Consider the following 26339-nt stretch of genomic DNA (forward strand, 5'->3'; position numbering starts at 1 on the left):
ATGGCACAGCCTATGGCTCACAGGCTACAAACTTGTACAGCAGTTACCATACTGAATACTCCCAGCAATTATAACACAATGGTAAGCATTATGTATCTAAACATATCTTAAAGTAGAAAATGTACAATAAAAATACAGTGTGAAAGATAAAAATGGTACACCTGCATAGGGAACTTATCATGAATGAAGCCTGCAGAACTGGGAGTTACTCTGGGTAAGTATATGAGTGGTAAGCATACATGAAGGCCTAGGACAGTGTTGGCAAACCGCAGCTCACTAGCTACATGTAGCTCTTTGGCCTCTTGAGTGTTCTAACGCCACTTCTTCAAAATAGACTTGCCCAGGCTGGAAACCGACTTCTGCACATGGGCCACGAAGTTTCAATCGCACTGTACATGCGTGCCCGCACGTGGTATTTTGTAGAAAAGTCACACTCAAGGGGCCAAAGAGCTGCATGTGGCTCGAGAGCCGTGGTTTGCCGACCACTGGCCTAGGACATCCTATATAATCCTATATAATAAAAGTCCAATATGTTAAGTGTCCAGTCATCTGGCCAGCCATTCAACCAAAGTACAATATGCTAATGATATGCTAAGGCCCCTCAACTGCTCACTATGACGAGCACTGACCACCATGGGGCAGACAGTCGACCAGTTGACCAATCACTATGATGTGCACTGACAACCAGGGGGAAGATACTCCAACCAGTAGGTGAGCTTGCTGCTGGGATCTGGCCAATCGGGACTGAGCGAGATGGGCCAGAAACACCCTGGAGCCCTCCTGCAGACCCTCCCTAGCTGGCCAACCTCCCTCCCCAGCCTCAATCGTGCACCCGTGGGGTCCCTCAGCCTAGCCTGTGTCCTCTAGCAATCCAGAACCTGTTGGGGGATGTCAGAAAGCCAGTTTCAGCCCAATCCCACAAATCTGGCCAAGGGACCTCACTGGTGCACAAATCCATGCACTGGGCCTCTAGTTACTTTATAAACACTGTTCCATAAGCCCTGTCCCTCCTTCCCTCCAACAGGCTCAGAAACAGTACACTGAAGCTGCCAACATTGCTCCATGAATAGGGATGTGGGCTGGAATGAATGAAAATATCGAGGAGAAACTGGCAGGCAAGGTTTAGATCACACTGTAATAGTGACTATCAGGAGGGAGGGAAAGTTGACTTGAGGATCAGTAGGAATAAGAAATCAAGATGGAGACAAAAAGGGTTTTAGGGGATTGTCATGGCAGTGTGGTTTTGGCTACTGCATTTTGGAGCAGTGGTCAGGTTAAGAAACTTATGTGGTATTCATTTTAAAAAGGGATGGGGTGTTTAACATGAAGAAGATATAGAACTGGGGACTCAATTATTTTGACTTTGGAAAGTTGTTTTTGGTTCCATTGATCCTATCTGGCAGAAAAAAATCTCTCTCTAGCATTAAATTGATGGGAAAAAATAACTTATCTGTGCTTCATATCATTCTAAGCACAGAGACAGGCTCCACACTGTCAGGGAAGGCTTTTACTGAAGTGGCAGTGGCCCTTAATACTTGTTACAGTGGCTCCTGGGGACCTGTGCCCTTGTACAGGATCCTAGGTCCTCAACAAAGCTTACAGCAGTGAACTCTGAAGACCATCACGCTAGATCTGGAAGGGCTGCGGCACCCTCAGAATACGCAGCGCTGGGGGAACAGGCTCCTCTGTGCTGAAACGGGTCAGTGGCTGATTGGAATGCAATCTGTGCACTCAAAACTGGGGTGCTCCGAGAGGAAATCTATTCCCAAACCTCACAAATACTGCTACGTTCAGAAAAAAAAAAAAAAACAAACAAGAAATTCCTCCTGAACCACATAATCTCCTGTTTCTTATAGAAAACTCAGCCCAGCCGGTGTGGATCACTGGTCAAACAGCGACCTATAAACCAGGAGGTCATGGTTCAATTCCCAGTCAGGGTACAGGCCTGGGTTTTTATCTCAATCCCCAGTAGGACGCATGCGGAACAATTACTCTCTCTCATCACTGATAATTCTATCTTCCTTTCCCTCCCCCTTCCTCTCTCTGAAAAAAAAAAAATTTTTTTTTTAGATCAGCTCCATTATTTTATGGGAAAATGGTTTAAAATGTGCTCCATCCTTATGTGGCACATGACTACTCTGAATGCCTCATATATAAATGGAATCATACAGAACTTACTTTCTTCTTGTGACTGGGTTAACTTAGCATAATGTCCTCAAGGTTCTTCCATATTGTAGCACGTCAGAATTTTCTTCCTTTTTAAGGCTGTATTCTGTTATATGTGTATACCAGTGTGCTTATCCATTCACCTATCAATGGGCATAAGTTGCTTTTACCTCCTGGCTATCTATACCAATAAAAGGGTAATATGCTAATTAGACAGGATAGACCAGACATCTTCCAGACGTCTCCTGGACAAAGCCGTGGCAGCGGCCAAGGCCAAGGGCAGGCAGCCGTGGCGGCTGCGCAGTGGCCAGCAGTGGCAGCAGCAGGGTGATGAGGGCGGCACCTTCTCCTGATCAGCCCAGTCGCCTCCTGCAGAAGGAGGCCAGACCATTGGTAGGACATCCCCTGAGGGCGCCCGGACTGTAAGAGGGGGCAGGAGGGGCTGAGGGACCACCCCACAGTACACGGATTTTTGTGCACCGGACCTCTAGTCCTATACAATAAAGGGTACTATGCAAATGGACCCTAACAGCTGAACAACCGGTCGCTATGATGCACACTGACCCCCCGAGGACAGACGCTCAACCAGGAGCTGCCCTCTGGTGGTCAGTGTGCTTCCACAGGGGGAGCACCATTCAGCCAGAAGCCAGCTCATGGCTGGCCAGTGCAGCGGGTGGTGGGAGCCTCCCCCTCCTCCGAAGCAGCGCTAAGGATGTCAGACTAATGGCTTAGGGCCACTCCCTGGGGGCCTAAGCTATTAGTCGGACATCCCGAGGGCTCCCGGGTTGCCAGAAGGATATCTGACTGCCAGCTTATGCCCAATCTCCCAGGAAGCCATCAGTCGGACATCCCCTGAGGGATCCCAGACTGCAAGAGGGCATAGGCCGGGCTGAGGGACCCCACCAGAGTGCATGAATTTCCGTGCACCAGGCCTCTAATTGTGAATAATGCTATAAATACAGATGTACAAATATCTCTTCAAAACCCTGCTTTGAATTCTTTTGTTTATGTCAGAAATTGCCAGATCATACATAATAATTCTATGGTTAATTTTTTAGGAACTTCCATAGTGTTTTTTGCAGTGTCTGTACCATTTTATATTCCCACCAAGTATGCACAAAGGTTCCAATTTCTCCACATCCTGGTCAACACTTATTATTTGTTTTTCTTACAGCCACCCCAATGGTCTGTCATTTTGATTTGCATTTCTGTAATGAGTAGCAATCTTGGATATCTTTTCATGTATTATTGGCCATTTGTATATCTTCTTCGAAGAAATGTCTACGCAAGTTCCTTGCCCACTTCTTAATGGGTTGGTTTTTTTGTTGAGTTGTAGGAATTGTTTATAAATTCTGGATGCTACTCCCTATTCAGATATATGATTTGCAAATATTATTTCCCATTCTGTTGGTTGAATTTTCTTTTTCTTTTCTTTTTTTTTTAATATATTTTATTGATTTTTTTTTTTTTTACAGAGAGGAAGGGAGAGGGATAGAGAGTTAGAAACATCGATGAGAGAGAAACATCGACCAACTGCCTCCTGCACACCCCTACTGGGGATGTGCCTGCAACCAATGTACATGCCCTTGACTGGAATCAAACCTGGGACCTTTCAGACTACAGGCTGATGCTCTATCTATTGAGCCAAACCGGTTTCGGCTGTTGGTTGTATTTTCAATATGCTAGTATTATAGTGTACTTTAATACATAAAAGTTTAAATTTGTTTATTTAAAGTTTATTTTCTTTTGTGGGCTATGCTTTTGGTATCAAATATAAGAAATCACTGCCATGAAACTTTTCCCTTATATTTTCTTCTAAGAGTTTTATAACTTTAGCTATTACATTTATATCTTTGATTTATTGCTCATTTTGAGTTAATTTTTATGCATGTTGAAGGTAAAGGTTCATCTTTATTCTTTTATATGGGAATATCCAATTTTCCCAGCACCATTAAATGGGTCTTGATATTTTGTTCAAAATTATTTGATCACATATGTGAAAGTTTATTCTAGGCTTTCTGTTGTGGACCATAACTCTGTAATAAGTTTGACATGAGAAAGAGTGAGCTCTCCAACTATTTTCTCCTTTTTTCAAGATTATTTTTGTTATTCTGTGTCCCTTGGTATTTGCTATTAAGTGTCCCATATGAATTTTAGAACTGATTTTTTCTATCCTGCAAAAAATTTAATTGAGATTTTAAATTACATTGTATCTGTAGATCACTTTGGGTAGAATTAAGATCTTAACAATATTAAGTCTTTTTCAATCCATGAACATGGATCTCTTTTCCATTTACTTGTGTCCTTTTTTTTTCAACAGTGTTTTTGCAGTTTATAATAGATAAGTCTTTCACCTTCTTGGTCATTTATTCAAATATTTTATTAATTTTGATGTAATTATAAATGGTACTGTTTTAATTTCCTTTCAGATTGATTTTTTGCATGCTGGTTTTGTACCCTACAGTTTTACTGAACTTATTAGTTCTAAGTTTTGTGTGTTTCTTACCTTAAGATTGCAAGATTTACAGAGATAATTTTACTTCTTCTATTTGAGGAAAGACTGAAGAAATAAAATTGAGTCATTACGGTTAAGCTGCTAAATTATTAAAATTAAGTAGTCTGGGCCATGAGAAAATAATTCCATTCTTGCTTTAACTAGCCTGGGAATTTAAACATTTTAACTCTTCAGTTGTGCCTGTAGATACACAGACATGTAAATCCTACAGATAAACCTCTGATAACCCTTTGAACAACTTAAAAAGAATGTTCACGTAGCCAGATCACCTGACATCCATCATCCAGATGACCAGACATATGACTGATTACCACTTTGAACTAATCTAAGGGCTAAGAATGCAGTGCTGGTTTCTACACAAGAATGTGACTTTTACTATAAAAACTTTCAGCTTGTCAAAACCGGTTTGGCTCAGTGGATAGAGCGTCGGTCTGCAGACAGGTTCGATTCCGGTCAAAGGCATGTACATTGGTTGCGGGCACATCCCCGGTAGGGGGCGTGCAGGAGGCAACTGGTCGATGTTTCTCTCTCATCGATGTTTCTAGCTCTCTATCTCTCTCCCTTCCTCTCTGTGAAAAATCAATAAAATATATATTTTTTTAAAAAGATGCAGAAATCCTTTGTGTTACAAATCTACAAATTCCATTGAACAAGATGTATATTACTAACTAGTGATAAAAAAAACCCTGTGGGATGCAAGAGCATGAACTCTTTGCTGCTAGCAAGTGCCCTAAGTTCAATAGAGAGACTATCTTTTTCAAAAGTTGCCACCTTTTTAAGAGAAAAAAAAAATCTGGTTAATTTCCGAAATAATTTCACTATGTAGTTCTTTGATAAGTCACACTTGAGCGTTTTGGGGGGGTTTCCTTGCTAAAAATTTCTAAGAACAGATCATGTATAAAGCTTGATATAAAATATTTCTAAAAAGGTGACAAATTTTTAAAATATTTATTCCATACTAGAGGCCCAGTGCACGAAATTCATGCACGGGGGTAGTGGGGGGTTGTCCCTCAGCCCAGCCTGCACCTTCTCCAATCTGGGACCCTTCAAGGGATGTCCGACAGCCCGTTGAGGCCCAATCCCAGTGAGCAGTCGGACATCCCTCTCACAATCCAGGACTGCTAGCTCCCAACTGCTCACCTGCCTGCCTTCCTGATTGCCCCTAACCACTTCTTCCTGCCAGACTGATCACCCCCTAACCATTCCCATGCCAGCCTGTTTGCTCCCAACTTCCCTCCTTGCTGGCCTGGTCACCCCTTACTGCCCTCCCCTGCAGGACTGATCGCCTCCAACTGCCCTCCCTTGCAGGCCTGGTCCCTCCCAACTGCCCTCCCCTGTTGGCCATCTTGTAGTGGCCATCTTGGGTCCACATGGGGCAGCTATCTTGGTCTTATGTGTTGGAGTGATGGTCAATCTGCATATTACTTTTTTATTAAATAGATAGAGGCCTGGTGCATGGGTGGGGGCCAGATGTCCTAGATCAGGGTGGAGATTCCCTTGGGGCATGGGATGGTCTGGGCGAGGGGCCTGTGGTGGTTTGCAGGCCAGCCACGCCCCCTGGCGACCCAAACGGAGGCCCTGGAATCTGGAATTTATTTATTGTACCTTCTACAATTGAAACTTTGTAGCCTGGAGCGAAGCCAAGCCTTCTGCTTGCTCTGTGGCTGCCACCATTTCCGTTGGAATTTGTTTACCTTCTATAATTGAAACTTTGTAGCCTTGAGTGGAGGCCTAGGCTGTCCAGGTTGTGTAGAAAGCTTGGCTTCCTCTATTGCCGGGCAAACCCAAGCCTACCTCCTGCTCTCTGTGGCTGTAGCCATCTTAGTCAAGTTTATTTGCATACTCACTCTGATTGGCTGGTGGACATGGCTGGCGGGCGTGGCTTGTGGTGTAGCAGAGTGATGGTTAATTTGCATAGTATTACTCTTTTATTAGGTAGGAAGGTTCTTAGGCAAAATTCTCCAGTATATACTAATACACTCTCTGTTGGAAGGCACAGTTAGGAGAGAACTACAAACTAGGACCACATATTTCCCTCTGATGCTTTACCCTTCAAGTAATCTCATTTCTTGCAAACTTCGGAGGAAATTTTTTTTACTGATAGTGATCTATAGCTTAGTTCAAACCAGCATTTTTGGTTTGGTCTTTTATCTCCTTTAGTTTCAGCATGGGTAGAAGCAGGTTCCAACACAGTGACCTATATCATTTTTAGTGCTTTTCATGTTCATATTCTACTTATTCAGAAAGTCTATGAATTAAATTATAATTATTCTTACTATAGAGCTACGCTTTATCAATTTTTCTCATTTCTCTTGAAAACTATGAAGTTACAGAAGAGTGAACTTTGTTTAGTTTGAAATTCTAATGTAGAATATATAACTAGCTGGGCACATCTCAAGATGCAAATGATTCAGATTTTTTAAATTACAAAATAAATGCATTATATTAACAAAAATAGCAATATATTAATACATTAAAATAGCACATGTACAGCAGATCCAAGATCAATACTGAAAACAATGCATGAAGAGCATGTTCACTTAAAGCATCTATTCAGCTTTTAGTAGACAATAAGCTCTTAGTACCTATTTATAATTATTTGTATCTCCCATCTACCTCAGTATCATTTACTAGCTCTTGATCTCTGAGCTTAAGTTTCCACAGCTGTAAAACTGAACTCTAAAGAATATTAAATGAAACTTAAATAAGTATTCAAAGCAGTGCTTAACAGTGGTGGCTATTATTCATTCATTTAATTAAACGAGTGAATACATGTTGAGCTTGGCACTTGGGATACAATGTGAGTAAAAACGTACTTAGTGGGAAGGAGAGTTATTAATCAAATAAAACAGCATTTCTCTTTAATTTTATTGGCTAGTACTCCCAGAATAATATTAAATACAGTAATGAGAGTTAAGTTTTTAGTGACCAGATTTGTATATCTGAACCTGGATCAACATACTGGTGTTATGTCTTCACAGCAATGTCAATATATGAATGCTGTATATCAAGAAAATTAAAGAATAATTGTTCTCAGTCACAGTCCTTTAAAATAATGTGCTCTGAGAACAATTAAAGTGATTTTATTGATCCAAGAAATATTTGCATACTATCAGAACATATCTGTTGTGTGAAATAAGATACGTTATGTATGCTAACATCTTTCTTGTATAATTCTATAATTTCATGATAGCATCCATATTGATGCTCCCATCATCCCACCTGTCCCTCTCATTTCCCCGTTCTTTGTAACTTTGGGATCCTACTGATTTTTATGTTTATCTCACGTTAGCCTCTCTATTCAGCACTGCTCTGCTTTCCAAATCTCAAACTTGAGCTCATGGTCATTCAGAGGTTACTTAAGGATAAAGATAGGACTACTACTTTAAGTCTAGTCTTCTTTATACTGTACTCTTTTGCCCTGGCTCAGAATCCCTGGTCATCTTTCCTTGTAGTCCTTGCTACCTATTCTCCTGGACCACTTCCTGTCACTGTTTCTCTGCCCTCATACCAATAACATAGTATCATTTTCCTGGAACTGACATTTTTTTATCCTTTGTCCTGAGAACAGAAAACACGAGTAACAAAAAGGAGAATAGAGAACAGAGACAGTCTTTATGTATGTAAATTCAGATTTTAACATAAAAATTACCTAGAACAGTGTAAATAAGCGTTGCTTTGCAGTCTTTGATTCCTTAACTTTCTAACCCCCCTGGGCTCATTTTTCTTTTTACTCTAGTGTCTTTCCCTTTCCGGTATTTTAGACTCTTAATCAACTCCATGATCACAATTTTAAATATGAAATCTAATCATAGGCCTTTATAGCCAGAAAGGACTTCAAAGATTAGCTTCTCTACTTACAGATGAGAAAACTGAAGTCTAGAGATTATTTGCCCACGGTAACTGAGCTGAATCAAGTATCCAGATGTCTTAGTTTTTCCTGTTTTGTTCCTTCAAATCAGTACTCTTAGTTACGTAAGTGCTCTCAGACTGTACTTATTATTTAGAGAGCAAATGGGCTGCCTGGCTCTAATCTAATCTGAAAAGATACTTGGTTGTTGGTGTATTCATGGGACTAACTCCAAAGAGTGACCTCATACTATTCTTAGCATATAATTATGGTTTAAATACTGAGGTAATTTAGCTATATCTGTATATGCTCTATTACATTTTGGAAGAAGCAGAACTGACACAGACAGAACTTTTGTGGTTCCTTTTCAGAAGCACTATTGGAAAACCTTAATATTTAGAATTAAGAAATTATAATTAATGTTGGTATTAAAGCAAACTTTTATATGACTTACAGAAGTATTATGCATTAATCATAAGAGTCTCTAGTATTCACAGCAGGAATATTCAGCAAATGTGTACATGACTTAGCTATTCTTTATTCTTTCTTATATGCAATATAGTATTGGTGGGATGCACTGGGTAAAAGGAAATGGCCGAGTAAATGAATTATCTTGTACATTAACATAAACAGGTCACTATTAATAATACACTTTAATAAAGATAAAAATTATGAACAAATACATATCTATCAACAAGTGAATCTAAAAGTCAAGTGAATTAAAAATCTGAGGAACAGAATAAACTGGTGAACAGAATAGAATCAGGGACATAGAATGGGAGGGGATTGATAATTCTCAGGGGGAAAGGGGTGTCTGTGTAGGGGGTACGGGAAGAGACTGGACAAAAATCATACACCTATGGATGAGGACAGCGGGGTGAGGGGGGGAGGGAGGAAGGGCAGAGGGTGGAGTGGGGACCAGGTGGAGGGGAGATATGGGGGGGGGGGGGGGAAACAATTGTAATAATCTGAACAATAAAGTTTAATTTTAAAAAATAAAAAAATAATATAATACACTTTAAATTTACATTGCCTCTCTGTCCTTTCATATTTGTTCTATGTGATTCTTATTTCAACCTCAGAAACTACCTTGTAAGCAGGTAGAATAGCTACTACTAGCTATCATTTCCATATACCATTACTATGCATAGAATTCTGAATGAATACACAATTTCAGACTTTTTGAAAGAACTTCACATTAAGACTGATTCTTTTTTACTCCTAAAACAACACTGGAATAAATCTTATACTATACATGAAGATGTACTTACAAGTATTATACCTATGAAATGAAAGGAAGACTATTAAAATTCTTACCTAGACATTTAATATCTATAGCAAAATAATATTTAAAAATAATGGTTTGCTAACGTGAAATAAATCATATTAGGATAGTAAAAGGGCCTTTCTTTTTTTTGTTGTTGTGGCCTTCCACAATTTATGAGAAGCAGCTGGTAATTAAACCCAAGACTGTTAACTCCTCTGTTTCAAACAAACCCTGTTCAAACTGCAAGAGAAGATAAGTTACTCTCAAGGCTACATTCTTGCATACATACTCCTCCTCCCTGCTATTTTTACAATTCAGGAATCATTTGCACCCAGAAGTCTCTAGTTAGTAAAAAGTTCCCTTCCCCCCTCCTCTTCAAACAAGACTCTTTTGAACTCTTCTTACTTTTATTATAAACATGTTTTAGAGACTTTGGGAAAATACTAATAAGACACCTCTCTAAGACATCTGCCTGGATTGTCTCGTTAAGAACTAACAAAGACAACTCCCTAATGTCTCCTCAATTTCAGCCAAAAAAAACTCCTCCCTTCCTTGTCACCTAGCAATAGCAGCCAAGGCTTAAAAGGGAGGCCCAGCTTTTGTTTTTTGCCTTTGTACTGATTAGCAATGCACTGGCCCTCTCCCTTTGAGAAACATAAAGTAAACTTCCTCTCTCCATCTATTTCTTCTTTTAGTTGTGAACTAGAAGCCCGGTGCACGAAATCCATGAGCTGGGTGAGGGGGGAGCAGGAGGGGGGCGGAGGGGAGACCTCAGCCCAGCCTGCATCCTCTCCAATACAGGACCCCAGCAGTTGGACATACCTCTCACAATCTGGGACCACTGGTTCCTAACTGCTCATCTGCCCGCCTAATCACCCCTAACTGCCTCCCCCCCCCCCATGGCATGGTCACCTCCAACTGACCCCCTGTCGGCCTGCTCGCCCCCAACTGCCCCCACCCCGGCCTGCCTGGTCGCCCCTTACTGACCACCTCCTGCCAACCTGGTCACCCCAACAGCCTCCCGCCAGCCTGGTTGCCCCTTATTGCCACCCCCCTGCCGGCCTGGTCACCCATAACTACCCTCCCCCGTCAGCCTGGTGGCACCACGCAGCCCGCTGCTCAGTCATCTGGTCGCCCCTCGCTAACCCCCCTGCTGGCCTCGTCACCCACACAGCCTGTTCGGTCATCCATTTGGTTGTTTTGGTTGCCACGGTAGCTTATGTTTATATATATATATATATATATATATATATATATATATATATATATTTTCTTTCACAGCCTACGTCACGGGCCAAAAACCCTAAAACAACATATATCTGGAATAACAATAAAAAGATATACTAGGACCGTGTTCGGCAAACTGCAGCTCGAGAACCACATGTGGCTCTTTGGCCCCATGAGTGTGGCTCTTCCACAAAATACCAGGGCCTGGGCAAGTCTATTTTGAAGAAGTGGCGTTAGAAGTGTAAAAAATGTGGCTCTCAAAAGAAATTTCAATCATACTGTTGATATTTAGCTCTGTTGACTAATGAGTTTGCTGACCATTGAACTAGGAGAAAAGTATACACATGGAAGAATTTTAGCAGCTAAGAGATGGAAATAAGACAAATAAAAATATTTCAGTGTAACAATGTGTTTTTCTGGTAGATTTATATGCAAATGAAATAGACTGAAATTTTACATAAAGACAAATACTCTCCCCCCCCCTTTTTTTTTTCTTTTTTCAATGTATTTTCCTATTTCCAAAAAGGACTGAGGAGAATTACTAACAATTATATCAAATTAGACCATTTATTCATAGCTAGCAAAGAAATACTGTAAGGTACTTAAAAGGTATTATAAGTGGACATCAGTCTGTTACTTTTTGTTTTATTCCCAGCTCAGAAGAAAAATGTTTTGTTTTGGTTTTGTTTTTTTTTAAGAAAAATGTTTTGAACCTCAATTTATCTTGATTTTTTACTATGCCTTCATCTTAGCAAAGGCATATAATTACAAGTTTGTAAGTGTGACTTAATAAACTGGTTAAAAATTTTTTGACTGCTGTTCTTTCACTCCACAATCAATGCGCCATTAGTTTCCTTAATTTTTCCTCTTAAACATTCTTAAATATTTCAAGTATCCATACTGTTCCTTTCTAATGATGTTAAAACCAAATGAGTGTTGATAAGGCCAATAGTGGTAATAAACATTAGGTTTGTAGTATACCTTCACTAAAATATCCAGGGAGTATATCCAACAAAAAGAATGTCTGAGATTTTTAGCAAAATAATAATAATAATTATTATTATTATTATTATTATTATTATTAACACACATGGACCTCTGAGGAATATCTAATTGCTTTTTTGAAATTAAGAAATGCACCAGCCTCTTCAATATCCAGATTGCAGGAGGCAATTGATCAATGTTTCTCTCTCTCCCTCTTCTTCTCTCTTTAAAAAATCAATGAAAACATAGAAAGTAGAGAGAAATTAAGAAGTATATTCTGCAATATGGAGGGGCATTCAAGCTGCTTATTGGTTATGCATTTCCACTGCAGCATTTCTGTGGAGTTTCCATGGTAACAAAAGTAAGATTAATAATATACATACATTGGAGGAAGTGATCAGGATTATGAATTTTTTTTCACAATTCTACCTTAACCATTATTTCCATTTGTGTCAACTGGAAATTTTATTATGTGGAAACATTGAAGAAATTTAGTAAGTTTCTCCCTTAAGTTAGGCTTCAAAATTAGAAGGCCATTAAAGATCCAACTTGCAGGACCCTCAAGGTTATCAGTAAGAAAATATAAAGTATGGAGAAACTTTATATGCATTATCTCATTTAATCTTCAACCACAACCCTAGTATATTCAGAGAAATGGGTTCTCAGAGGTTAAGTGATTTGAAAGGTACAGAATTAGAAGTCTTTCCAGTTGACACTGCAGGAAAAAGACAAAAGCTACTATTGATTTGTCAAGGTATTCAGACTTAGGTTGGCAAATGCATGAAGCAAGTGGCTACTCAACTTTTATTCATTTCTCCTTGTGAATTGTCCTGAGTCCAGTAAAACCATAACTGTGAAAAACTGCAATGCTTTGGAGGGAAAATAAAAAGAATGAAAAGTGTTACAAATTTTGACAAATGATTCACTGGCAATGTCAGTCTTTGGAAAGCAAACCTCAGGATATATCTGAATCATCAAGTATCTTTCCTGTCATTGTGACTGTATGAATCAAAGAAAACTTGAGTCAAAATTAAACTTCCCATAAGAAACAGGATTTCTCAGATTTTTGGAAAAGCTATATAAATCTCAGTACTCCCCAGGAATTTCTGAATGGCTAAATTCTGTGTAATTTTTACATCCCCCTTGCTTGACAGTACATTTCTCTTTCATAAAATTGCTGAAATAAAAGCTTAAAGTTGCATTATCTAAATCTTAGCATGGATTTGGGCCCTAATATAATGCTATAGTTCTTGATGATGGTTAAACCTATGAAAAGTATTGACTCTCACTTTTCTATGGATAGAGTTGATTGTATTTTGCTGCTTTTAAATTCCTAAAAATTCCTTTATTTGACAGTCTAAATGTCATCATTATTATTAACAAATTAATAACCTATACACATTACCTTTTTAACATGAGGTGGGAGAGCTTGAATGCTCCTGCAATAGTGTCCAAGTTATAAAGCACAGGACTCACTATCTGTGATGGAAAGCAACAGTGAATAGCCAAGTAAAACTGGCCCCTCGGATCTGTTACTTGGCCTGGCCGTTAAGTGGCTAGTCTAAAGCAAGGAGCTCCTGGGCTTCTGAATTTCACAGACCAGTACAATTTCAAATTAAATTTTGGAGACTGACAAAAAAATTGCCAACCTTGTGTTTGTTTGAACCTCTTTACTTTAAAAAATAAAGAACATCAATTACTGCCTCCACTCACCATCATTTTATAAAACAAGCAATTTAACACAACACCCCCCCCAACAGAAGATAAAATCTCAGACAATATAAGACAGTTCTTTCAATTAGCATAATTAGTATCTTATTTTTAAAAAACCACCACATATTTATTTTATGTAATATTAGTGGAATGTTTGTTGTGGGACCTGCATCTGAGAATCAAGAGTCCAAAGCAAAGATTCCAAACACTGATCCTTAGATAAGAAACACCTTAGGGGCTTTAAAAATAATGAATCCTGGGCTTCCTTCCAGATCTATGGATTCAATCTCGGGGGTTAGATGGCCAGGAATTTTGATGTAGAGTTAAGTTTGGGAACAATGATCCATAGTATATATGTATAAACTTAAGAATGATTTAGGCAGTTCTCGGTAACAGTGATGTTAAATCTAGTCCACCTCGGCAAAAGAAGTCCCAGGTACAGTGCTTTTTAGGAAATCAAGTAGAGTTGTGCTTGAGGTTCAGGTGTCTATTTATTTGCAGATACCTGAGCATTTTAACAATTTTAAAATGGTAATATATCCAGGTAATAATGTTTCTGCCTCAGATAAAGCTTATGGGGACTAGGGGGAAATGTTATTTATGAACAAGATAACAGGCCCAGAATGGAGTCACTTTTGCTAAACCCCTCATCACCAAACCAAGACTTCTGGCTCTACCAGAAATGAAATCTTAAACCAGTCAATCTGGAATCGCCCGATCAGCACCAGTCAGGTAACCTGCCTGAAAGAACCTAACCATCTCCTAAAAAAGAGTGTCCTTGCAATAACCAGTCAGCTTTCTGTCTAGCACAACTTATTTGTTCCTGCTCCCTTCTGCCTATAGAAGTCTCATTCTGCCAGATTGGATGTTGCCTGGTTGAAGAGTCACTGAATAAAGACAGTAAGATCTTTAAAATTTACTCCGTTTTTAAAAGGGAAAAGAACTCTTTGGTTTTTCTGGCATTCTTTACTGTACTGAATAAAAGTAATCTTAGTACAGTTAGCACTCTGTAGGAAGTCTGATTACTTAGTTACTGCTGAGGAGCCAAAGAAGATACTTCTTTTCATGAAAGTCTTAGAAATAAAAATAACCAATAAGAAATAAGACCCCGTTTCTAATGTAACATTAAAGTTGAGAGGGCAGTGTTGAGTAGTCTATTCAATCTATAATATCACTTTCTTGCCAGCATGATCAACTCCTTTGCCCTTCTTTCATTTTGCTGTACTTCTAAAAAAAAAAATCCCAATCCTGGTTATTTCCAATTGTCTACTTCCTCTATGTGTCCAGTTAGCTGAGGCGGTTAGAGAAAAAAAGCCATCCATACTGTTGGGTCTTACTTTTTAATTTTTGAGGGCAAACTCATGAGAGCTTTTAGGGTTGTCCTTCAATCCCATTACGCTTTCCTGGTCTGTTCACTGTTCCACTCTTCATAATGACTATCTGCCACTTCCATCTTTCCTTTCCTCATTCTTAGCTGTTGATTTAGATTTTACTGACAGGGAAAATTGAAGCAATCTATACATAACTGTCATATCTTCACATCATTAAACCATCAGCCTGAATTCTGCCTCCCCTGTTCTACTGGTCCCTGTTCCTAAGATCAATTCCTTCATATATGCACTTCTGAATTATACCTTCTCTTGTGTTATAGTTTTCCCTTTCCTCTAGATCTTTTTCATTCATAAACATCATCGATAAACATCATTGATGCCAAGAAAAAAAGAAAGGAAAAAAAAAAAAAAAAAAAAAAACCAAGAAAGTTACGCCCTAGCCAGTTTGGCCAGTGAATAGAGCATCAGCTTGCAGACTGAAGTGTCCTGGGTTCGATTCCGGTCAAGGGCACATGCTCAAGGTGCAGACTCGATCCCCAGTAGGAAGTATGCAGGAGGCAGCCGATCAATGATCTCCTCCTCTCATCACTGATCTTTCTCCCTCTCCCTTCCTCTCTGAAATAAAAACATATATATATATATATATATATATATATATATATATATATATATATATGGTTCCTTACCCCCAAATGCTCTAGTGTATATTTTCTACATATACATCCTACATAACAAAAGCATAATCATCAAAATAAGTAAATTAGCATAATACAATAATATAATTCTCAGACCCCAATCAAGTTTTCTCAATTGGTCCAACAAAGTCCTTTACAACAACAGGACTAGGTCTAGAATGATATATTACAATTATTGTCATGTTTCTTTATTCTCCTTCAATCTGTAAAATTTCCTCAGCCTTTCCTTATCTTTTATGAGTTAGACCCGTTTGCAGGTTTCAAGCCAGTTATTTTATAGAATGACAATTAATTAGAGTTTGTCTGATCTTTCCTTGTATTAGGATGCATGATTTCTGGCATTTTTGACAGGAAATGATTTGGTGTCCTTCTCTTTGCATCCAACCAGGTGGCACATAACTTCAAGTACCGATAGTCCCATTACCGCTGATGATAACTGATCACCTGACTAAAGTGGTAACTTGCAGGCTTCTCCAGTGTAAAGTTACTACTTCCCCTTAGTGATTAACTATGACTATCTTCTTCCTCATCAAACTTTCAACTTATTCATTTATTCATTTTTATCAGTATTAGAGGCCTGGTGTGCAAAATGTGTGCACGGGAGGTGGAGGGGTGTCCCTCAGCCCAGCCCGCACCCTCTCCAATCTAGGACCCCTTGAGGGATCTCAGACTTCCGTTTAGGCCACATCCCGATAGAATAGGGCTTAATGGGCAGACATCCCTCTCACAATCCAGGACTGCTGGCTCCCAAGTGCTCGCCTGCCTGCCTTCCTGATTGCCCCTAACCACTTCTGCCTGCCACCCTGATCACCCCCTAACCACTCCCCTGTCAGCATGATTAATGCCTAACTGCTCCCCTGTCAGCCTGATTGCCCCTAACTGCTCTCCCCTGCAAGCCTGGTCACCCCTAACTGCCCTCTCCTGCAGGCTTGGTCCCCCCCAACTGCCCTTCCCTGCAGGAACTGCAGGACTTGTCCCCCAACTGCTCTCCCCAGCAGGCCTGGGTCTCCCCCAACTGCCCTTCCCTGCAGGCCCAGGTCCCCCCAATGTCCCTCCTCTACCAGCCTGGTCATCCCTAACTGCCCTCCCCTGTAGGCTTGATCACCCCTAACTGCCCTCCCTGGCAGGCCTGGTCCCCTCCCAACTGCCCTCCTCTACTGGCCTAATTGCCCACCACTGCACTCCCTTGCAGGCCTGGTCCCTCCCAACTATTCTCCCCTGCTGGTCATCTTGTGTCCACATGGGGCAGCCATCTTTGACCACATGGGGGCAGCCATCTTGTGTTGGGGTGATGGTCAATTTGCATATTACTCTTTTATTAGATCGGATGGACTCATGAGTTCCAATTTCATCCATGGATTATCATTCATAATCATTACTATATATTTTTATGTTCAAATTGTCCCACATTTGGCCAGTGGGAGCCCCGTTAAGCTTCCATCTGTTTTTCACATGTCCTCATCATTCTTTGAGCACTTCTTTACTTTCTGACACAAGACATTTCAGGCTCACCTTATACTTTTCTTGCCCTAGAATCAGCTATTGTCTTCAAGTAACTCTGGTTCCTTTTACTGGAGAAAAATATTCAGAAGCCAAAATTTGATCACACACAGCTATTAGTGAATGTATATACACATACACTTCATAGGTAGATAGGTAGACAGATATATGTTTTACACACATACACTAGAGGCCCAAAAATTCATGCACTCGAGGGGGGTCTCTCAGCCCGGCCTGTCCACTCTCACTGTCTGTGTGCCCTCAGGGATGGGAGGTGACCCAGTGATCAGGGGAAGGCGACGACCCCACCACACCTCTGCTGCTGCCACGGCCAGCAGCACAAGCCTTGGCTGGCCCTGCTCATCTGAGCCTGAGTCAGTGGGGGTGCAGGAGTACCAGAGACCTCGGGCGAGGCTGACGGGACTCCAGCGGCAGGCACGCAGAGCAGCCGGCCCTGCCCCGTTGTGGGCACAGCTTTCTTATGACAGCATGATGATCAATTTGCATATTGTCTCTTTACAATATAGGACAGACAGACAGACGAACGGATGGACACACACACACACACACACACACACACGATATTTCACACCAATATCTCTAATTTTAATCTAACACCATCTGTTGATATTTGTATTCCTTTCTCCAAAGAGAAAAACCTGGCTCCCTTTATCCTTAACATATTTATTTACTCATTTAAATGATTCCCACTATGCAACCAATCCCCCATTGCTGCTGCTGCTGCTGCTGCTGCTCCCAATCTTCCTGGCTGTACTTAGTCACAGTGACTTTTTAGACTGCTGCTGCCACCCGCTTCTCTGACACACTGCACTGGGCAGATACCACTATGCCCATCTGCATGACTCTCCCCCTCACTCCACCTGGGCTGTGCTACCCTGAATCTGGCTGATCTCCTGCATGATGCCCTCATCATTCCACTTGGGCACTCAGTATGTTACCATGGGTTATTATTGCTACTGTCCCCACCCTCCCACATAGTCATCCTCCTCATCCTACTCATGTTCAAACACGCCACACTGAACATGCCATCCCTGCAAATGGAGATTCCTAACCCCACTCAGACTCTGACTTAATATTACAGGTCACCCTTCTGTACACAAGCCCTCCTCAAGACTCAGGTTCTAATGCTCTGCTCTAAACCATCGCAGCTTCCAACCCAGTGAGGAAACGAACCTTGTCCAGCCTCACCTGATTATTGTTCATTAGTTAGAGAAGGAAAAGCTCCTGACATTCACCTTAGACTCTATTTTATAATCCCCAACTATCATTTCTCCACTTACCCCCAACTGGAAGAATTCTTAATTCATAGTTTCCTTATTCTATAACCAAACTGAATTTGTGTGTGTTCTAGACATCTTCAAAAATAAAGTTTCGCCCAACCGGTGTGGGTCAGTGGTTAAGCACAGACCTATGAACCAGGTCACAGTTCAGTTTCGGGTTGGGGCACATGCCCAGGCTGAGGGCTTGATCTCCAGTAGAGGGCATGCGGTAGGCAGCTGATCAATAATTTTCTCTGATCAATAATTTTCTCTCATCATTGATATTTCTCTCTCTCTTCTCCCTTCCCCTTCCTCTCTGAAATCAATAAAATATTTTTAAATAATAAAGCTTCTTGCAATTAAATAATTAGGTTATCTGTGTCTATCAATGGTACTTAGAATTATAAAAAGCATTTAATCTGATTATAGAAACAAAAGGTAGAATGTTAAAAACATGTTATTATGTTAATACATATTTAGCTTTCTAGGATAAAAATGCTTTAACCACAAAATGCACTAATGTAGGATATGGTTACAGTAAGATATCTGAAATATAAATATGAATTTTTCAAATTAGAGCAAAGTACTTCTTTTCTGTCCATCTGCCTTTATTGCTCAGGAAAACTATGATTCTCAATTTTACTACATGATCTCTTCCTTTAAATTCACTTCTATTTCTATTTAGAGCATTTTTCCTTTGCTCTACTCCCATGTTTGAGAAACAATAATAGCTCTGTACTATGATTTATGTTTGTGTTAAATAGTATTTAAAAATCTGATAAGAGCTAGAAAAGCTTTATAGCATCAAGTGCCTAGGGAAGTTTGTAGAATGAACATATGCAGCCTATTATTTTGTAGATTAACATCTTTTTCTATCAGGTATTTAAGATAAAAATCTTAGTTGGTGGTAACATAAATAAATTTAAATGGGTTTACATTTGCCTCATAATTTTTATTCCAACAGATAATTCAACAGTTGTTGCTTATAAATAATTTGTAGTGAGACAGCATATTCTCATATTTATACATGTGTTTCAGACTCATTCATTTGTTTTGCATTTATTCACCAAGGACACACTCATCCTATATAATAAAAGCCTAATATGCTAATTGTCCAACCACTCATCTGACTGTTCAACGAGTTGCTATGATGTGCGCTGACCACCAGGAAGCAGACGCTCAAACCAGCCTTCTGCTGAGGTCTGTGATTTGGACTGTGCTAGAGGGGCCTGACACGCCCTAGAGCCCTCCCACGGTCCCTTCCCAGCCCCAATCATGCACCAATGGGGTCCCTCCGCCTGGCCTGCGCCCTCTCGCAGTACAGGCTGAGGGACCTCACCAGTGCATGAATCCATGCACCAGGGTTCTAGTCTTATATAACTGTAAGCCATCTACTTCTTTTCATCTTCCCTGGTATCACTCTATTCCAAGCTACCTTTCTTAGGATACTGTAGTAGCCTTTTAACTGGTCTCTCCCTGTCCTTTCTAGTTGTCCTCTAATCTGTTTTTCACATTGTAGCTTGAGTGAGCTTTTCAAAATGCAAGTGATCATGTTGGGCAATGCAGTGCAATTGTTAAGAGCAATAATTCTGGAGCCAGGCTGCCAGGGTTCAAATCTAGACTGCCATCTATCAGCTGTATCACCTTGGACAAGACACAACCTCTCCTCTATAAGGCAGAGATGTCAATATGTATATCCTAAGTGGGTATAAGGTTTTAAATCAACTAATAAATTAAGGGCTCTGCAAATAAGAGCCTGACTCATCACCCAACATGTCTTTATCTGTATTTGTTTTGTTTCATTCATACTGGCGGGGTTTTTGTTGTATTTGGTTTTCCCCATTTGAAAAAGGACCTCACACCCTGATGTTTGAGGGCCTCTGCACAGGCTACACCCCAAATTCACTCTTCTGTCCTCTCACACGCGCCTGTTGCCTATTAGCTCTTAATCCTTTTTCAGATCTCTGTTAACATCCCTTCCTCAGGGAAACCCTCCCTGAACCTAGTGGTGACTTAGGTTTTTAGGTTGATATCATCTTAAAGAACTTTGCTCCTGTCTTTCATTCCTTTGTGTGACTATTTGACCAATAGAGCTCCTTTATATCATGCCTGTTTTTTGCTCACATTGTATCCTTAGTGCTTAGCTCAACACTCAATCACTTTCTGATTTAAATGAATGAATAATAACTATCATGTGTGCCAGGTACAGGGTTGAGTTTTTTATATATTATCTCATTTTGTCTTATCTGATGGTAGGTATAATAACTACTATTTTACAAATGTGAAAAGTAAAGTTCAGGGTTTAAGAGCTACTAAATGACACAAGGCCAGGTGGGAGACTTACAGTCTACTAAGAAATAGATAAATGCTTTAAGTGAACCCTGATTCAATTACATACTATTTGTGCATTAGTATTACACCATTGATGTTTGATCTGATATGTCACATGATGTTTTAGTGTATTAACATATTAACACAATTAAACAAGAAAAAGAATGTAGAGGTATAAACACTGCAAAAAGAGAAAGCAGAGTATCACTACTTGCAGATCTGATACCCACAGTACCTAGAAAATTACTGAAAAACTACTATACACCAAAAAGCGAATAATTCAGTGGGGTAGTAAGATACAGAATTAATATGGAAAAATAAGTCACTTTAATACATTTAACTACCACCCAGCTGGTATAGCTCAGTGGCTGAGCGTCGACCCATGCACCAAGAGCTCACCAGTTGGATTCCTTTCCTCAGAGCACATGGGGTTATCGGCTCAATCCCCAGTGGGGATCAGCCCCGCCTCTCTCTTTCTCTGAGAGGTCAGCAGTTCAGCCCCCACCCACCCGAGCCTGCTGCACACACAGCCTGGCGTCGGTCATCCCGGTCCTTTTGGACATTACGGTCCCTGGCTCTTTATATATAGAGATATCGTTATTGAACTCTCCCCATTTAACCCTTTTGAGTACGCTATTTCCTACCAGGGCACTGACCAACCCAATGTCCATTGCACAAAACTGAAGACAAGACATTCTGATAAGTGTGGCAAGTTTTACAAGGCAGCACCAGACATAGTGCTTCCTACAAAGTAAGTCATTCACTAATATCTGTTGAATATGTGAATGACTCCAATGAAGGGTTTAGAAATTGTTCGGTAAATCAGTTACCATTACAGGCACTTAAAAAAAAAAAAAAAAAAAAAAAAAAAAGAGGGTATGAAGTCACAAAAACCTGGGTTCAAGTTTAGTTTTGTGTGACTGAAGTTAACCTTTCTTATTAGTTTCACCTTCTGTAAAATAGGATTATTACCACTTACTTCATTGAATTGGCATGAAAATAAAATAACATATACCAAAGTGCCATGCACACAGACACATTCCAAATTCTAAGATTCTCTCTTTCACAAATTCAACTCTTTCAAAAAGACATTTGGCCAGAATTATATAAAATGCCTCAAAATTGCCGAAACCGGTTTGGCTCAGTGGTAGAGCATCAGTCTGCGGACTGAAAGGTCCCGGGTTCGATTCCGGTTAAGGGCATGTACCTTGGTTGCGGGCACATCTCAGGTGGGGGGTGTGCAAGAGGCAGCTGGTCGATGTTTCTCTCTCATCGACGTTTCTAGCTCTCTATCTCTCTCCCTTCCTCCCTGTAAAAAAATCAATAAAATATATATATTTTTTAAATGCCTCAAAATTACCTGTTAACTTATATCTTAAGACTTTTGTTTAAAATGACATAACACAGTAAGACAAAATAATTTTTAAAAGATGAGGAAAATGATAGAGATAAAAATATAATACCAAGAATGAATCTATAAACAAAATGCAGAAAAAAATACAAAATACTTGCTAACAGTTTACCAGAAATCTGACTGTAAATTTATTAACAGCAAGTTCAAACTAGGAAATGCAAATATTGTAATCATAGCAAACAGTTTCTACACAATAAAAAAGCTTAAGAGAAAGTTCTCCCAGGAGCCTCATAGAGAACAAAGTCCTCATGGTAAAGTGACCACTTGTTAAGGACCTTCAAAAATGTAACTCTGCACATACACTGAGGGCTAGGTTCTCAACAAAAGCAATTCGATAAAGGTAGTCTAACATCCACAGTAAGAATGAAGGCTCTGAATACAGAAAGACCTGGGTTTATATCCTCATTCTACCATCTATTACAAAGCAGTATCAGACAAGACACAACCTTTCTGAGCCCTCCAAACTCAGGTACACTGACTCAAATATAATAAGTATTCAGCGAGCATGAGATTATTCCTAGTAAGACACTAAAAGCAATTCAATGGGAATAGAAAAAGGATATGAAGGCATTTTCTAATGTCCTGATTTAACCTAAGTATAGATTTTAGAACATGAAAGCAATGGTTCTCAAACCTTGGTATTATCAGAATCATCTGTGGTATTTTTCAAAAATACAAATTCCTGGGCCTCATTCCCAGAGAGAGCCTCATTCAAGAGGTTAGAGTAGGCTTGGGAGAGTTTGTTTTGTTCTTACTGCTTTTTAATTCCTGAGATGATTCTAATTATCATCCAGATTTGAGGATTGCTAATTAACAGCATTTCTCAGCCCATGTTAACCACCGTCACCAAGGAAATCTTATAAAATTCCAAATGGCTGACCACCCAACAGCCCCAGAACTTAATGAATCAGAATCTGCAAACCATGCTGGCCAAATGACCAAAAGCTAACTGAAATAGGAGAGGAATTACTGCTGTTGTTCAATTAAAGGGTATAAAAATCTACAAAATAGCCTTGGTCAGGTGGCCCAGTTGGTTGGAGCATCGTCCCATACACCAAAAAGGCTGTGTGTCCAATTTCAGATCAGGGTACATACCTATGTTGTGGAATGGCAAGCAACTGATCTATGTTTCTCCCTCTCTCTAAAATCAATAAACATATGCTCAGTGAGGATTTAAAAATATCTACAAAATAAATCAATAACCTCTGGACTATCAGAAGTTGAATGCAGGGATGATCAACATTTTACCTAACAAAGAAACAATTAGAATAGATTAAAAAAAAAAAAAAAAAAAAAAAAAAAAAGAACTAAGTTCTCAATCTGGATAATAAAGAGTCAAACAACTAAGAAAAGGGAGAGAGGGGGAATGGAACTTCTATTAACATAACATTCTATCTATACTATAAATGAGTAAATGAGTGCCACTGCAACCTTTGTATTCTTGCATCACTAAAAAAGAATACTGCTATTATTCTTAGAATAAAACTGAAGAACCAAAATATCTTCGTTATAAGCATTAACTAAATTCTGAAATAAAATTTAGAATTCAAAAGGTCATATATCAATCATGCAGAAGGCTTTCCTTATTTTTAAATATCTCCTAAACCTCAACTCTCCTGTCCTTTCATAGCTGAAATACTTTAAGCAACATAAGAAAGCCTCCTACCTAGATAATGAAAAGTGCTGCCATCAGCCCTAGCCAGTTTGGGTCAGTGGATAATCAGCCCTCGACTGAAGGGTCTCAGGCCGATTCCCTTGAAGGCATGTACCTCGGTTGCAGGCTTGATCTCCAGCCCTGATCAGAGCCCATGTGTGAGGCAACCAATCGATGTATCTCTCTCAGATCGATGTTTCTGTCTCCCCTCCTCCCTTCCACTCTCTCTAAAATCCAATGGAAAACTATCCTCAGGTGATAGTTTCTTAACAAAAACACAAACAACAACAATAAAAAAAAACACACACAATGAAGTACCACTTTCTAACCACTATGATGGCTAAAATCAAATTCAGATGACACTAAGTTCTGGAAAGGATGTAAAGAAATCAGAACCATATATTGCTGGTGGGTATATAAAATGCAGAGCAGTCTGGGAGTTCCTCAAACAGTTAAATACAGTTACCATATGACCCAGCAATTACACACAAGTATATGTCCAAGAGAAATAAAAACATACTATGTCTACACAAAAATTACCACAAATGTTCACAGCAGTATTATTCACAATAGTCAATATCAGAAACAACCCAAATGTCCATCAACTGATGAATGAGTTAATAAAATGCAGTATATGCATAAAAGAAAACATTATTCAGTACAAAAAAAAAGAATTACTGATATACTGTATGCTACAACATGGATGAATCTTGAAAACATCATGCTTATTGAAAATTACCAGGTGGCTGGTGTGCTCAGTGGCTAGAGCATCGGCCTAAGCACTGAAGGGTCATGAGTTCAATTGCCAGTCAAGAATATGAACCAGGGTTGCAGATTCGATCCCTGGCTCATGTGGGAGGCAACCAATCGATGTCTCTCTCTCATATTGATGTTTCTCTCTCTCCCCTCTCTTCCTCTCTCTCTAAAAAGCAATGGAAAAAATATTCTCAGATAAAGATTTTTTTAAAAGAAAGAAAAATGCCAATCACAGCTCCCTGTTCCTCCTGTTCAACAGACAGCCACATCTTCCTGCAGAGGACCAGCCGTAACTCTGAGCAGGACGGTGAAGGTCAGAGTGAATAGACATGGCCCCTATTGAGTGCCTGGTCACCAGGGCTGCTTGTAACTCTGGCAAAGTGGATATTGTCACTATCGGTGACCTCTTCATTGACCTCAACTACATGGTCTACATGCTCCAGTATGATTCTACTCATGGTAAGTTCAAAGGCACAATTGAGGCTGAGAATGGGAAGCTTATCATCAATGTAAACTCCGCCTCCACCTTCCAGGAGTGAGATGCCGCAAATATCAAATGGGGTGATGCTGGTGCTAAGTATGTTGTGAAGTCCACTGCTGTCTTCACTAACATGGAGAAGCTGGAGCTTACTTGAAGGGGGGATCCAAGAGGGCCATCATCTCTGCCCCTTCTGCAAATGCCCCATGTCTGTGATGGGTGTGAACCTTGAAAAGTATGACAACTGCCTCAAGATTGTCAACAATGAATGCTTCCTACATCACCAACTGCTTGTCCCCTCCTGGTCAAGGTCATCCAGGATAACTCTGGCATTGTAGAGGGGCTCATGGCCACAATCCATGTCATCACTGCCACCCAGAAGACCATGGATGGACCCTCTGGGATGCTATGGCATGATGACTGGGGGGCTGACCAGAACATCATCCCTATTTCTACTGGTGCTGCCAAGGCTGTGAGCAAGGTCATGAGATGAATGGGAAACTCCCTGGCACGGTCCTCCGTGTCGCCACCACCAATGTGCTGGTTGTGGATCTGACCTGCCACCTGGAGAAAGTTGCCAAATATGATGACATCAAGAAGGTAGCAGCTACCAGAAGGCCCCCTCAAATACATCTTGGGCTATGGTGAGAACTAAGTTGTCTCCTGCGACTTTAACAGTGACAACCACTCCTCCATCTTTGATGCTGGGGCTGGCATTGCCCTCAATGACCACTTTGTCAAGCTCATTTCCTGGTATGACAATGAATTTGGTTACAGCAACGGGGTGGTGGACCTTATGGTCCACATGTTCTCCAAGGAGTAAGAGTCCCCTGGACCACCTGCCCCAGCGAAAGGAAGAGAGGCCCTCAGCTGCTGGAGAGTCCTTGCCCCAGATCAATCCCCCAACACATGGAGAATCTCCTGACCTCCGTGTCCATGCCAGATCTGCTGAATAAGGGGAGGGGCTTAAGGAGTCCTACCTTGTCATGCACCATCAATAAAGTTCACTGAACCAAAAAAGAAAAATGCCAGTCACACTGATTCTATTTATATGAAATGTCCAGAATAAGCACATATTTTGAGAAGACTAGTGGTTTCCTAAAGCTGGTGTTGGAGGAGAAAGGGAAATAGAGTGTGATTCCAAATAGGTACTGGCTATCTTTTTACAGCAATAAAAA

At 40.2% G+C, this 26339-nt stretch overlaps 1 protein-coding gene and 1 pseudogene across 5 annotated transcripts in view; one reads left to right on the forward strand and one right to left on the reverse strand.

The window, feature by feature from the left end:
* LOC311617441 (glyceraldehyde-3-phosphate dehydrogenase-like) lies at positions 1 to 26001 on the forward strand (annotated as a pseudogene). The gene is made up of 2 exons: positions 1 to 81; positions 24943 to 26001. The product of its transcript is annotated as a glyceraldehyde-3-phosphate dehydrogenase-like (transcript).
* The window catches only part of FNBP1L (formin binding protein 1 like), a 117549-nt gene that overhangs the window by 74632 nt on the left and 16578 nt on the right, over positions 1 to 26339 (reverse strand). The window lies entirely within an intron of this gene.

The sequence above is a fragment of the Pipistrellus hanaki genome, assembly GCF_964339955.1.
Source record: "Pipistrellus hanaki genome assembly, chromosome: 2".
In the NCBI taxonomy this organism is placed as follows: Eukaryota; Metazoa; Chordata; class Mammalia; order Chiroptera; family Vespertilionidae; genus Pipistrellus; species Pipistrellus hanaki.